The 15,519-nt window shown below is 39.1% G+C and overlaps 1 protein-coding gene across 3 annotated transcripts in view; it reads right to left on the bottom strand.

Annotated features, from left to right (window-relative positions):
- hivep2a (HIVEP zinc finger 2a) overlaps nt 1-15,519 on the bottom strand; it is a 71,000-nt gene that overhangs the window by 35,058 nt on the left and 20,423 nt on the right. The window contains exon 1 of one of the 3 annotated variants that reach the window (XM_077220279.1): nt 8,535-8,723. The exons of the other annotated variants lie outside the window; for them this stretch is intronic. The gene's annotated coding sequence lies outside the window, so the exon portion shown is untranslated. Of the gene's footprint in view, nt 1-8,534; nt 8,724-15,519 lie in introns of those variants that run through there. 3 annotated transcript variants of the gene reach the window in all.

The following is a 15,519-nucleotide window of genomic DNA, read 5'->3' as shown; positions in this document are numbered from 1 at the left end:
GAGATGATAATTTAAGTGAGTTTATATTTAATTAATTACTGTTTACTTCAACAAAACCATTATTCAAAGGTTTGGGGCTTGTAAGGTTTTTTAAATGAAATTAATAATTGTATTTACAAGGGCACTGATCAAAAGGAAAGACATGTACAGTTACAAAAAAAACTATTTTAAATAAAATCTCCATTGCGATTTCCACAAAAATATTTAGCAGTACAACAGTTTTCAACATTTATAATAATAAGAAAAAAAATCACCAAATCAGCATATTAGAATGATTTCTGAAGGATCATGTGACACTGAATACTGGAGTAATGGCTGTAAATTCTAGTTGATGCTGAAGTGAAAAAAAAAATCAATCAATCACTTCAGTTCATCACCAAGAACAGGGGTCAAAAGACAGGGATGTTAAACCGTAAACGGTCATTCTATAACGTTTATAGATAAGTCTCATGCCCACAGCAGTATGTGGCCAGATCTGTGTCACACTGTAATGAGGGCTGTAATGCTTGTGGCAGTTTTTCTATTTCCTACCCTGTGTCCTCCCGCTTACTTACACACTCCTGTCTCTCCATCTCCACACATATAACATGTACCCCACGGCAGCATTAACAAACTCCTGTGGTTTTTAAATAGAGCAGCACAATCTCAGTCACAGCAACCCACGGCTGCTGCCTCTCCATCTGCCTGCAGGTTTTTATCCTGCTTCCTTCCATTTCTTTTTTGTCTATTCTTCCCTCTGACTCAATTCATGGCTCCTTCCATTCACAGGCTAAAAATATAAGTGAGGCCCTCACCTTGCCTCGGTGTCAGAGCGTCAGTAGGCTGAATAAACGTCAGATTCTCTCTTCTCTTTAGTGGTTGAGAATTCAGGTGGGTTCCATTAGAATAACCTCTCTCTTTCTCCATTATTCTGACTCTACTCTGTTCTGAAAACTGTGTGTCAATGTGTCACACACTGTCTCCCTAGGGCACAGGGATTTTGCATATCTAAGTCTGACAGATAAAGACAGATGATGCATTACCAACATCCTCCTCTTACATCATTCTTGTACCATTTTTAGTGTTTAAAATCTGTTGCAACACTAAAAAAATGGTGAAGTTGTTTTCATGCAAACACATGTTCCAAACATATTTAGCTGTGGTGCTCATGTGCAAAATGAAGGTTTGAATCTCGTCGTCTATGCCCAGTTTCCTGTCAGCTCCTCGCTGAAAAGTCCAGTATACACCAGAATGATTCCCATGTTTATTCAGGCTGGTTCATGCTGGTCTAGCTGGTTAATCTAGTCAAGAAGTCTCATTGGAGTGGCTCTACTCATTAGTGTAGTTGTTAACGAAACTCAAAATATAAAAAAAATCATTTATGATAGTTGACATAAAATAAACAACTACATTTTTTATAATGTTATTTCAGTTATTTGCAAAGGTAACATTTCTAATTTTTGTTTAGCCTAAGTAGGCCTACTAAATTTTTTTTAAAAATTTATAAAAAACTAAAAACTAAAAATACATACTAAATAGACATATTTTAAAAAATTATAAATAAAACAACTAAATCCAAACAAACTGACAAAATATTTAACTGAGATTAAAGCAGACATCGAAAAAAAACTGTACTTTAAAGGTACACTATGTATACCTTTGGCACTCTAGTGGTTAATAAACAGAACTGAACGCGTCTTGCGGAAGAACCTTGTAGCCGGAGCTACTTCTCTCTATTTATGTCTATTACAGTCCTGCAGGTACTGGGATAATTGTTGTCATCCCACCTGGTCTAAAATAGTCTGAATATAAACACGTATTATAGGCGTACCGTAGTACTCAAGACAAAAACACAGTTTAGAAGATGGATTCATGATGTACTCATTCAATTTTAAACAACAAAGAAATTACACAGTACCTTTAATATATAAATAAATACTAAGAAACTATATTAATAATAAAACAAAACTGGTTGAAATACCAGCTACTAAAATACAACATATGCTTGCCCTCCAAAAAAAAGGATTTGTTGAAACGATTGTCTATAAAATCTTGCGTCCAGCCTGGAGTGACTCATATGCTGGATGATATGTTTTATAGGTCCACCCGCCTGGTGTGTAAAGGCAGATTTTTTTCAACATTAATAATGGAGGCCACAGACTCTCAGATAGCAAAGGGAGTCTGGGAGAGAAAAAGAAACTGGGGAATAAAAACTATGATCTGTCTGACAAGGCTGTTCGAAATAAGATAAAAAAGACCCTAATTTTAAAAAAGCATCTGACGTTCACCTTCAAACTTTAGTAAAGGTGGGTTCAGGCAAGGTTGTCTGATAAATTTATGCCTGTGCAATAAAAGTCATTGAATATATGCTATCAAACCTGAACCTGGGAAAGATCTGGACTGAAAATTGCTTTTATGTGAATCTCGATTGTAGATAACTGATTTTCCGGCGTGAAAGCTGCCAGGAATGTGGTTGATTCAGGCCAGTAGAGACAGGTGGTCTCACCTGTGATTCCATGGAATAAACCCACCATTTTCCTGGCAGTTCTCAAGCATCTCTCTGAACTCTGTATCTCCGCTCGAATTCGTCATCCCTGCAAGCCGCCTCACCTGAACAAAGGTAAAGTGTCTTCGTGTGAGAGTCTTACGCTGTTGTCTTTTCATCCTTTCGGGCAGAGAATGTCATGAGTCTCGTGCTCTCTTTCTCTCCATATGATGTCTTAGCTGACCCCAGGCCTGGGCTAATGTCAGTGGGCCATCTGTGATAGGAGCCCTGGGGCCCAAGTGGCGAAGGGCCACATGCCTGCCTGCCCACTTCCTGAGTTCAGCCCACACACTGGGCCTGGCCATTGCAATGCCTGCACACACACATACAGTATGATGCATACAAACATACAAAGACACAAAAAAAATGCTGCCGGCAATACACAGCACACAGTCAAACACTGAAATCTACATTAACATGCTATAAGCTAAGGGGTCAGCATGACTGAACTCCCTTCCCACTCTCAACTGCTTCACTTGTGCTCACATTATGCGTTTCAAGCCATACACAGCATACAGAACTATACAACCATCTGGTCATCAAGCCAGGAGATCACAAATAATGTTAAAAACAAATCATTTTTTGTCCGATTTTGAATGTCAACATTGGATCGCGTCTTTTCCCCCTTCTCTCTCTCTCATTGAAGTGCGAGTCACTGTGTGCTTGCCCACTTGGCTCAGGTTGAGTGTCCAGGTCCCACAGATCTGGCATTGGCCAGGACCGAACAGAAGGTATGGAGAGCTTAGCCCAGTCGGAGCCGAGGCCTCAGACACAGAGAAGGGACGTAGTCAGGGTCTGTCCAACCTCCATACACACACCTCAACACTCTTCTGGCACTCGGATCAGTGACATTTGCGTCACAAGGCACAGCTAGAGTAGGTTTGAATGAAAGCCTAAGCATTCATTATGAAAACCTGGCCATGCTGTTTCGATCGGACCCTGCTGCATTCGCCCTCTAGTTGCTCATCTGTGGTTTCTAATGACGGCAGCTGTACATTTCAGCTATGTTTCTTTCTTCTAGCTTTGATTACTGACAGGTTTGGTCAAAGCTACAATATGTAAGTTTTTTTTTGTTGTATTCTAACCTCTTACAATAACAAAGGCGTAGGTTGATGATGCATAAGCAGAATAACGGAACTTGTCGTCGTGCTGATGGATCTAATAATGTTTATGGATGAGTGAATACATTGATGTTTTTAACATGACTTTGGTATGAAGCAGGGCGCAATTGCTAATGAAAGACAGATATCAGCGCCACACGCAAGTCCCGCGGATTTAAAGGATATTTTTATTCTACCGAACTACCCGCAAATGCAGAATTACTACTCACACGGGTCAGTTTATTAGACGAATTAAACTTGTGAGGTAACGCAGAGCTGTTTCACTTGGTCTAACGTTACAATATCACACTTAACTGCATTTGATTTCATTGTGTTGAAAGTTATAATGTTATTCTATGTGTTTATTTGTTTGTTTTCTGTATGAGCCCAGCAGTAAGCTACATCAACATTAGAATAACATACTGATCATATTCTAACATTTCATCATGTTGAGCTATATAACATTGATTAGTTTTATGTACATTTGGTCACCTGCCAAATCTACATGCAAGAGCGGCGCCTCGTCAAGTCAAAGTTTGTCACGGACGTGGAGCTATCGGCATTTGAAAACGCCACGCTGATATTGATCCTCATTTTAGTTTTCCTTTTGTCCCAAAGTCTGCTTGCCATGGTCCATAATGTTTGAACGAAATCACAACAGCGTGAGCGTGCCGCTAGACGTAACGCAGTTGTCCACGTCTGTCGCCATGGTTACTATGGCAGTACGAGCGGAAACCAGGGATAACGCGGATATTACGTCATTGACAGGCGACAATGACCAGGGACGAGCCATTATTTAAAATTGTAATTTCTCTGATTTTAAAAATCTTTGGGAACTTTTGGGATATTGTAAGTACACAACTGCAGGAAATACATCACACTGTGCAAGTGATTTTTAGAAATTTTGTTACAAAAATCTTACATATTGATTAAAGATTTATATGGGCCATCTGTCTTTTAGCTACTGTATAAAAATATAATTAAATATTTTTTTTACATATTATAAATGATGACTGTGACTAATACAGGTACTGTACAAAATATAAATATATAATAAAATATTTAATTTGATTTGGTATGTTCTCACTACAGTGAACTAACAGAATATATGGCAAATAAATAATTAAAAATATTGATACAAGACAAATAATCAAGAAAATGATCATCCAAATAACAGCAGCAGTACATTTCAGCTTTGACTAATATTAGACTTAAATAATAATAATAAAATAAAATGGGCAATCTGCCTTTAAGGTATAATATTATATAATATAATATAATATAATATAATATAATATAATATAATATAATATAATATAATATAATATAATATAATATAATATAGAAAATAAAATGAATGCAATAACATAAATAAGCAAGAAAATTATTTACCAACTAAAAGCAGCGGTACATTTGAGCTTTGGTAATAATAAAATCAAATTAATCATCTAAAACATAAATAATCATGAAAATTATTAACCAAAATTAAATGAATGAATAGGGATCAGGAAGCAGCCACAAAATATGCAAACCATCTATACGTCAGCATAATTAATCGATAGAATAGCCACATTTACTCACACAAAGGTCGGAGAAGTTAATAGGGGCAAAATGCCAGCCGTGTCACCCTGGACACACTGCCTCTCTCCCCTCTCTCCTGTGCATCTCTGCTCAGCTTGCAGTCTTGACTTTTAACCCACACTGATGGTCACTACAGAATCATTCAAGACTGCAGATGACAAATCAGTTGTCAAGACACAGAAAAATGCGAAGCTATTTCATCGGTATCTGTCAACACATGACAAAAAGGGACCTCTGTGTCAGCACAGAGATTCTTGTGGAAAAAGGAAACCATGTGGGAGTGAGTGAGTGTGGATGTACTGATTGTCTATTTCACTCCTCTTCATCAGAGGGAGAAGCGCCATGGCGCAAGGTCATAAAGGATCATTCCCTTTCAGGTGTACAGGTGGCCTCCTCCTGCCATCTGTACTCTATGCTTCTCTCCATTTCAGACTTTAAGTCTCCAAATGAAGCTGCTTTCAGCTCAGCCACTGAATGCAGGAATTCATCATCAAAACACTATTTTCTATACTCCTAAGAAATCAGGTTCTTAACTGTGAACGGCTGATTCTAATCAGCATGCGAAGATGCAAAACATCCACTTCTGCCTGGAAAGGGACTAAAAATGTGTCATGATTATGAGGAAAATGCATACTAATGTGTGAAAATTAGTGGCGAGCCTTTCGGCGGAGATATAGTTTCATTCAAGTAAACTGTGAAAAGAGGAAGTACAAAGACAGAACATGCAGGAACGCTGTTTAGGACACACAAAGGAAGACAAGGTCAGCTGCTGAATGAAACGCATCTCGTTGTGCTCTTCGAAGGCTGAAAGATTCTTGATGGTTGGTCAAATATTTATCTAGCATGTTTATGGTTTTAAAGAAATAGTTCACTTTCACTCATCATATACTCACCCTCTTGTCATTGCAAATCTAAATGACTTTCTTTCTTCGATGAAATGCAAAGGATACAAATACAACGTTTTTTGAATTTCGATTCGTGAACGATCAGTGTTGTTATCATTGACTAAACCATTAAAAATTGTTTTGAATAATTTAAATAAGGATGAAATGTATATATTAGGCAAACAATTTACAAATCCTCAATAAAAATTAGAAATGTTCCATTTAGCAACTAACTGAATTAAAATAAGTTGAAGTACTGCAATTACTAAAACTATAGTAAAACTGAAATAAAAAATGCTTAATTACAGCTAAACAGAAATATAAAAAGACTAAATGTTAAAGTGCAATAACTAAAATTAGAATGAAAACTAAAAATATAAAATAAAATGATTTCAAAATATTAATAAACACTATAAAAATATATAGATAATACTAAACCAAACCAGCAAACTGTTCTTTTTAATGAATCAACTAACTGATCTGATTCTCAAAACCTGAAGATTATCAGCTGAAATTATGATCCGTTTCTCAAACAAATGTATCCAGTCTTCAATAGGATTGTCTATTGAATTATATGGACTTTTATGATCCTTTTATGATTCTTATGCATTTTTTGTAAAGCTTGAAATCTTCAGTCCAATTTAATAAAATTATATGGAAAAGAGCACATTATACAGTCCAATTTAATTAAATCATATGGAAAAGAGCACATTATAAAAAAAGTCTCCCTTTGTTTTCCACAAGAAAAAATAAAGCCCTACAGGTTGGAATAACATAAGGGTGGAGTCAATGTTGTCTTTTTTGGTAAAATATTCCTTAAATTAATTTAAATAATTCCTTTAAAATTGATAAGTAAATTGGGAAAACAAACTAGTCGACCCATTCCAAGGGCTTCTCGGTGCATAGATCTGTTATGTGTGACACACACACACACACACACACACACACACACACACACACACACACACACACAAATCCAGAAAAACTAGACTTTGGGCTAATCAAATAATGACAAGCAGAAAACAAGCGGTAAAGAATGCAGTGCCCAAACCTGGACACAATTACTTCCTGTCCCACTGCCAACACAGAGCAATTGATGAAGCGGGGTCTGTATCGGGTTGTTTCGCACAAGGGTGTGCTGTAATCCCGTGAGTGCAGTGGTGGCAGGCTAACATCGCATTACTCTCAAGCTCACGAGCGGGCAGAGCTTCCGCACCGCTCATTTATTGCTTTCATGCCGGCAGGTCAAAAAGATCCGGCATGGCGGGCTTCCCTCCACTGACACACTTTAGATGTTAAGAACCCAAGGGAAAAAGTGGAAACTCCAAACACACAACAAAACATCTATGAAAATCAATCTGTACACAAAAAATGCTTGATATTTGTTGACGGAACTCATTGACCGGGGCATTTCCCGAACCCTGTCACAGAGACACCTCTCAAACTACAATACAGCAGACGAATCCTCCAGAGCGAAGAGTATTTTTGAATGGAAAATGCTTTAGCACACTTGGCAGGGAGGATCATTCCACTGCTATCAGACAGACTATTACAATTCTTTCTTTACGCAAGCAGACATACAACAGGAGGAGGAGAATGGAAGAAAACGAGGAGGATATGCTCTCCTGACCTGCATTTCAAGGTCACGGTTGAAAACGTTCAGCATTTCTGAATGGTGTATGCATATTAGTGTGGCCTCGGTGTGAAAGAAATCGCTGCGTCTTTAAAATTGTGACGTTTAACTAAGACTGGGATAGATGCGCTGTGACATTCGCCTGGTGTCTGCGGGGTGTTCCCCTGCGTTATTGCCGGAGCCTTCCCTCACATAATGAATTATGCCATGCTGATAAGGCAGACAGCTGTATGAGGGGGATTGCATATCAAGAGACAGATGAGATGCAAACAAGCATTTTTTTTATAATTCCTGGTGCAATTGATGGATGACATGAGGCATGTGAACCCAGGGGGAATTCGGTGGGGGTACGAGAGGGGTGTCCCGCGACCGAGAATGGAACTGACATTCCTCTGCACACAGACGCTAAGGATGCATCAGTATCAATGGAAGTATAACAGCTACGTACAATCCATGACATAACAACAAGAGCACCGCCAGGAGAGAATAAACGCATGAGAGAACGAGAGAGGGATATGCACAGGAAAAAGATTCCTAACAAAAATCCAAGGTTATTTCTCTGTGTTAATGTTACGGCAGCATGCAAGCTGTACGGGGAAATCAAGCAAGCAGAGACCCTGTCACTGACAGCTTGCTGCAACCCACAGATAAACAGATCTAACACACGGTCCTCCGCTCCCATACCCGTCATCGTGGGTCGCATCAGCCCCGCCAGTTTAAAAGCCCGGACGGGGATATCACCTCTCTGATCAACGCTAGATGCATTAGTAGAGAGAACACGAGAAGGTAAAGAAATGGATTTGTAAACCAACCTGGCTTCTCAAGGTCCTTGGTTATCCACAACATTCCGCCGATCTCAAATTCTCCTTGTCCATTCTAGGAAGTCAGGAATAAAACGCCAGCCAGCCCCAGCCGAAACTCCCATCAATCAGAAGGCTCTCGCTGATAGAGCGTATACTAGGAGACCTACTGATGTAAGCTAGTCACCAGAGAAAATACCCAGTCGTGACGCATATCCAGGAACAGAAATAGCATTGGGGCCCCCAGAGGGATTATACAACAGACTGCGCTGAGAGGTACTTTCGCAGTGCCTGCTCTTCTGGGCTGTTTTGGTGCCTTTTAAATCTCTAAAAAAGCTTGACATGAACACAAATAGATGGGGCAAAGTACTTCACGAAAAAATCACAGACGACCTTTTGAATGTTTGCTTGCATTCGTGTGCAACAGCACTCTGGTCTTATCGGACAGCGAATTAATTGCAGTCTGGCCTCAGTGCCTTTGACCCTGGGATTGTCCACAGAGTGCGGTGTATAACAACACGGTATCACCGCTCACCCCTCCCTCCCCACCTCCCGCAGGGCTATAAATAGCTCACCAGGCTAATTCTCACAAAATCCCTTTATAGATGTGCTTTCACTGATCACTCTCGGCCAGGCCTAGACACTGATATGATTAGCGTTTAGATCACGGCATGTAGTTGCGAGCGCGTATGCATTTAGCAAGGGTTATTTCATTGTAACAGAACAAACGGTGACATTGGAACGGTGTGCACTACGACAACCCCGAAGAGAGAGGTTTTTTATGGGGGAACCAGGCTGCATAGCGGAGACTTCCGGCCACCCCCTTCACTACAGAGAAGATTAATTCAAACTTATGCTAATATATTTACCTCCACCACTCTGTGTCATGAGTGACAGCAATACAGCCCTTCTGAGGGTCACCTGAATGAGCTGTCGGCTCAAGAGTTATGGCCACATCGGCCCACAGCTGCGGCGCTGTTCCAGGGAGCATTTACTCAACCTGCGGGATGACATCAAGCTGTCAGGAGTCACCATGATAACGACCATCCCGGTTATCCCAAAGATGAATCAGTTAATCACATCTGCAAGCTAAACCTACACAGCTATTCGGCAGACTTTTGCCCTTACCACAGAATTCAATTTACACCGCTAAATATATTTGACCAGGTCTGACCTCAGTGACTAACTGAGAATCTGGCCAACTGGGAGCCAGTATCCCCCATGACATCGCCCACTAAGAGATGCAGAGAATAAAAGAAAAAACACTAAAGGACCCAAACCAGTTCCCTGGGGGTTCTCACTCACTGTCTGAACAAGTCTCTCTGTAAGGCGCTCTGTTGGTTTAGCTACCGATAGATCCAATAAGGCACCGCATTAAAATGTGTTGGATTGTTTTTGATAGAGTCTGATTTGCTCTATTTTAGATGGGTCATTCTTTAATTGGATTAGCAAACGAGAGGCAGAAATTTGTCAAAATACTTGTTTTTTTATAATATACATTATGGCTATGCATTTAAAAACAGTTTATTATGGTATATCCAGTCAAATGGAAGCTTACACAGCATTTAGCATTTAATTTTAATAAAATACTAGTGACAATCACTTTGTATAGGTTGTTACTGTATTTCATGTTCTCGTTCTCACAAATCTACCATTGTGTAGTTTCAAGGTCACAGGATATTTTAGAAATATTAATACATTTATTAAAATGTACACTACCATTCAAAGTTTTGGAGCTGGTAAGATTTTTTAAATGTTTTTAAATAAGTAGCCTATTATTATGCTCAGCAAGGCTGTATTTATTTGATCAAAATACAGTAATATTGGGAAATATTATAATTTAAAATAACTACTTTAATATATTTTAAAATTTAGTAATTTATTTTCCTGTGATGGCACAGCAGATTTTTGTTCCCAGAAATCATTAAATATGCTGAATTGGTGCTTAAGAAACATTTCTTATTATTATAAATGTTAAAAACAGCTAGTTTTGTGATACATTATATTTTTTTCAGGATTCTTTGATAAATAGAAAGTTCAAAAGAACAGCATATATTTCAAATGTATTTTTTGGTAACAATACCGTATATAAGTCTTTACTCTCACTTTCAATAGATTTTATGCACCCTTGCTGAATAAAAGTATTAATTAATTAATTAATTTTTTAAGTAAAAAAACGTACTGATGCCAAACTTTTGAACGGTAGTGTACTTCTGTTTTAATCACAATGCACAAATTTCTTTCATACAATATTATTTACAAATCATTGTCATTTAACATTGATTTTAATGGCAAAGTTGAGGGCAAACAAGGAATAATCCATATTGCAAATGCATGCTGTAGAGATGGAAAAGGATTTCAATATATTGATATTTCTATCAATATCTATGAATCTAAATCCATTTTTTCCTGTTTTACTGAACGATCAGGTGGTATTCACTACAGGCGTACATAATAAAGAATGCCATCTGCTTACTGTGGAGAAATACAGCAGGCTTCATATGTTCCACTGTTTTGTTGCACAAATTAATTATTTATCCACCTATGCCCACATGCATACAAATATACACAAACTCCTACTACATGCAGTAACACATAATAGTGCATTTCTTGCTAAACTAGGCAGGTGAAGTTTCATTAATATTTAACTGCTCAGAATGTGATTGCCCTTGCTCTAAAAACAGCGTCAGTCCACATTCTGCCTACATGTAGGTGCCTCGAAGCCCGAGTCATTGCTGATGAGACAATGTGCTGAGTGTGAGAGAAAAATAAAAAGGCTGCAATGCCATCCGTGCAGACAGGTACTGGCCTGTCATGTTCACGGTAATGGTCAGAGAAGAGATAACGGTTTAGGACAAGATCTAGGGCAGGATGGACGTCTGGATGTTTCTTTGCATCATCCTCAGTAAGTAAGCAGCCTGACAGGTCTGTGGCTAAGGGACAAGAGGACAGGAACAAGATCTCAGCTGGCATTAGTGCTGATTGAACAAGTTTAATGGCTGAGGTGAGGCTCTGGGCCTTTGCCAAGCTGTGAGCACTCCTCTAATCAGCAGGCTGCGATGTGGGGAGGGACTCAAGGGAAATGAAGGATCCTCCCATCACCACAGTACACTCTGCTTACCTCTCCAACCCCTAGCTGGATTGGCCTTTATTTTTCCCCTTCTCATGGAAGTTTTCCCTCTTTGATGTTAATGACAAATCTATTATACAATCTACCTCCTTGAGAAGTGACCTCACTGTCCAACTGCCACTGTGGTGAGATTACTGTTACCGTACCAAACCTTTGAACTTTTTGACATTGATATATTGCAACTAATTAGTCATGGTATTATTCATAGGATTATCACTTCATCAGCAGCCACTGAGAACTAAGTGAAGTTAGGCACCTTGTGAAACAAGATGCAAGACATGTCCACCTCTTTTTCTTGTATATTAAGCATGTGATAATGCTAAGATTAGATGGATCTGTTCAAAACTATGTCATAAGCGTAGGATTGTACTTACGAGCCAAATCAATCGCCATCTTCCCTCAGGGCATTTCCAGCAGTATTTCTCAATTTGACATTTCAGTTCAAGACACAAAAAGTATTGCGAACACTGGCTGGCTGCACATCAAATTTCACTGTAAATAATAATAACAATAATGTTTTAAAAATGATATTGATTATTGTTCTTGCTATTTGTTTTGATTTTTTACAGACCCAATGTTAATTGGGAACATTAATTTTGTAATGTTTTCCCAAGTAGGTGTACAAGAAAGACAACTTCTGATATCTGTATCAAAGTGGTTTCATTTAATACTGAATAATTAAACATTTCTCTATAACAATGTGTTTGCATCATAATCTATTTGTGGAGCTGTAATGAAAAAGCGTCTGTTTAGAATGGAAATGAAGGATGTTTTGTTTCCATGCATAGCTGACAACAGAAGTCCGTGCCTTCAGGAACCATCAATTCTCCAGAGTGGTGTTTGTCAAGGGAGCGTAACAATTGTATATTACTAGCAACCAAATCAGCAGGGTACATCCTAAAATCACTTCTCCTGAGTCTGTGTTACTTTAGAAGTCATTCATTCATATTTTCTGGAAGTACTAGGGTTGTAAAAGGATGCTAAAAAGAGGAAAAATCCTGCAATAGTGGATAACTAGAGCAGAGAAAATTGGGAGGCAACCTGTGCTGGGTCTCATTTGTAACGCTGCACAGTACTTTCCATCAGATCCCTCAAGCGCATGAGAACAGGGACAGCCAACTGCTCAAAAACAAGAGCTTACGCACACATAAATGAATCACACAATTAGAGCATGTTAACATGTTTAACAGTACAGAGGGGTTTGCAGATTCAGTAAGTGATTAACCTGAAGATAGGCTGGAACTGAGGCACAGAGCACCAGAAGCACTACAGTATCCAATTAACACAAAACATCACAGCTATCAATGCCTACAAAATGTTCCTCAATTCAGGAAAGTGGTAATTCAACTGTAAATACAAAGTGATCATGAGGAGAAAACTATTTGACCATCCTGACCATTTATACTCAATCACAATTGTGCATTCTAAAAACAGCTTATGACATGTGAGAAAACCATCTTGTGATTTGCATCATACAACTTTCAGGCTTAGCGTCCTTAAATCACCAAGCTCAAGGGTTCATTAAAATCAAGATTAAATTAGCTTTTCATTCAACACACTGCAAAGTCACAGTCACAGATTCCTGACATCTCACTTCAGGCCTTGTTGAACTGTGCACAAATTCGTGTCAGTATACCATTTGACCTCTCAACCCCGGCGTGACTCGCGGCAGGAGTGATTCTCCGATCTAGGAGGCCCGGTGGGAGTTCGGGGGGTGCATGTGTAGTCTGATGAAAACAGTCACTCAGCAGCCATTCCAAAACAAACAGGCTCTCAAGCGAGGGCTGCACAATTGCTCACTGGAGTGCAAGGCTGTGGCTCACACTCCGTGCACCATCGGGGACCTGCTTTCTCCTGTTATGCAACCCAGGAGCGTGTTTTCCTATCTGCGCCACTCCCCAGCAGCTGTCTCCAATTTTGCCCGAAGGAAAAAAATGGGGGAACGAAACCTTCTGGAGCGAATACCCCTCTGAGTATACTCCCCAGTGCTGCCCTCTCAGCAGTCTGTCATTCCACAAAGCTCAAGTTGCTCCGCTGCACCTGTTGCGTTCAGAGGCAAGGCACGGAGGGGGCAAGGCCACCCCAAAAGAGACCCCTTGTCCGCAGTGTCAGTTTACAAAAATCGCCTAGACAAGCACGGCCAATTTTAGCCATATAGTCAGATCAGCTGGCTGGTGTTGGGAATGAACACCGGGGGCTTCCCAAACAGAAGACCCCCTGTTGCATCCAATTCCCCTCCGCTTGCCCGAACCAAAACACATTGTGGCGCAGGTGATTCACCCGCTGCCGCCTGCCCGATGCAAGAACAAGAGTTCTATGAAAGTGCACACACAGCAAACAGATTCGGGCTTTGTATATGCCGCCCCCCTCTTATTCAGCGCCCAGGACCGGATGCAGTCCACCGGGGAATGGAAAAAAGGACTTCTGATAAGGGTAATTTGAGAAATTATATTTTTCCACCTCTGAACAATTACTGTGAATAGAACATTAGCAGATGAAATTAACTCAAATGCTCAGACAACACGTTTCTACAATATTAAAAAGAAATTTCAAGCACAAAAGCTAAAGGAACTGAATTATACAATTCTCTCAACATGCTTGAGCTTCCGTTTACCACGACTGATGTGTGACTTGATGAATGTTTATGTGAATAAAAGCCTAAATTCAATCTGTTCATCATATACATAAAGCGATTGTGCCTCTTCAGAAAAGTTTAGACTAAAACGCTTAATTCATATACGGTTTAATTGATTTATTTTATTCTACTTATTCTACTTAAATTCAAATTTTAATTCTGCATCATGTTGACTACAGTAAGTCAACATCAATTCAAATCCAGGAATTTAAAAGGTATTCTCAATTCTGAATGGTGCACAACCCTGCTGTGTGGCAGATCTAAACTTGACCCTTGATCCTGGATGAACAGTAGGGCACGTTGGACATATTGTTGGACTCTCAAAATATGCTAGGCTGTCTGTAAGATGTCCCTGAAAGACTCTGGAACATTCTAAGAGTAAGTGCATAAGCCACTCATATTCTCTAAATGTAAATCAGCAGTAACAGAAACAGATGTCACTATTGTGACCTCTGCACTGTGATTTTTTTTAATTTTTTTTACCATTTCTGTTCTTTTAGACTTTGTCCACATTAATATGTTTTCATTTGAAAATGCATCTTTCACATCTGGTATGGAGCAAATTTAGACCAAACAAATAATGGTGACTGATTCCGACCTGGACGTCAAGTCAAGTCAAGTCATCCTCATTTATATAGCGCTTTTAACAATGTAGATTGTTTCAAAGCAGCTTTACAGAGATAAAGATATAATTTAAGGTAACACAGATTGGTTTTGGTTTTATAGTGGCTCTTGAAAAATGTTTTTTCCAGCTAAAGTTAGTTTTGATTGATTCACTTCCGTCTAAATGATCATTTGTTATTAAATTAGGGGCCGCTAAGACGACACCGTTCTCTCTAAACAGACTTTAAACGTGAACCTGTGATAGACGCTGATGGCGTTCACATGCGCATTAAGAATTGATTCTATAGTTATGTGCGTTTGAATATATGTGCGCAGGTTTGTAATTCCTTACAAACCATGCCTAAACAAACTACTTGTCTATGTATTAGTGAATGGTGAAATCTGTTCTGTGTGTATCATCTCAGTGAGAGTTTATGAGGTTTTACGCATGTAGGCGAATTTTGCGTTTTCAGGCGTTTCAGTGTGGATGTGAAACTTTTGGGCGAAGACCGTTTTTTTAACGAAAACGCTGTTTTCAAATGTATCTGGATTAATGTTTAAGCCTTAGCTTCAAAAAATATCACACAGATACCACTGTAGTATAAAAATAGTGGTAAAAAACTAAGACG

Source organism: Siphateles boraxobius, unplaced genomic scaffold, assembly GCF_051911475.1.
Source record: "Siphateles boraxobius isolate OS27281-9 unplaced genomic scaffold, OSU_SipBor_1 8, whole genome shotgun sequence".
Lineage (NCBI taxonomy): Eukaryota > Metazoa > Chordata > Actinopteri > Cypriniformes > Leuciscidae > Siphateles > Siphateles boraxobius.
This window is presented reverse-complemented; position numbering and strand designations above follow the sequence as displayed.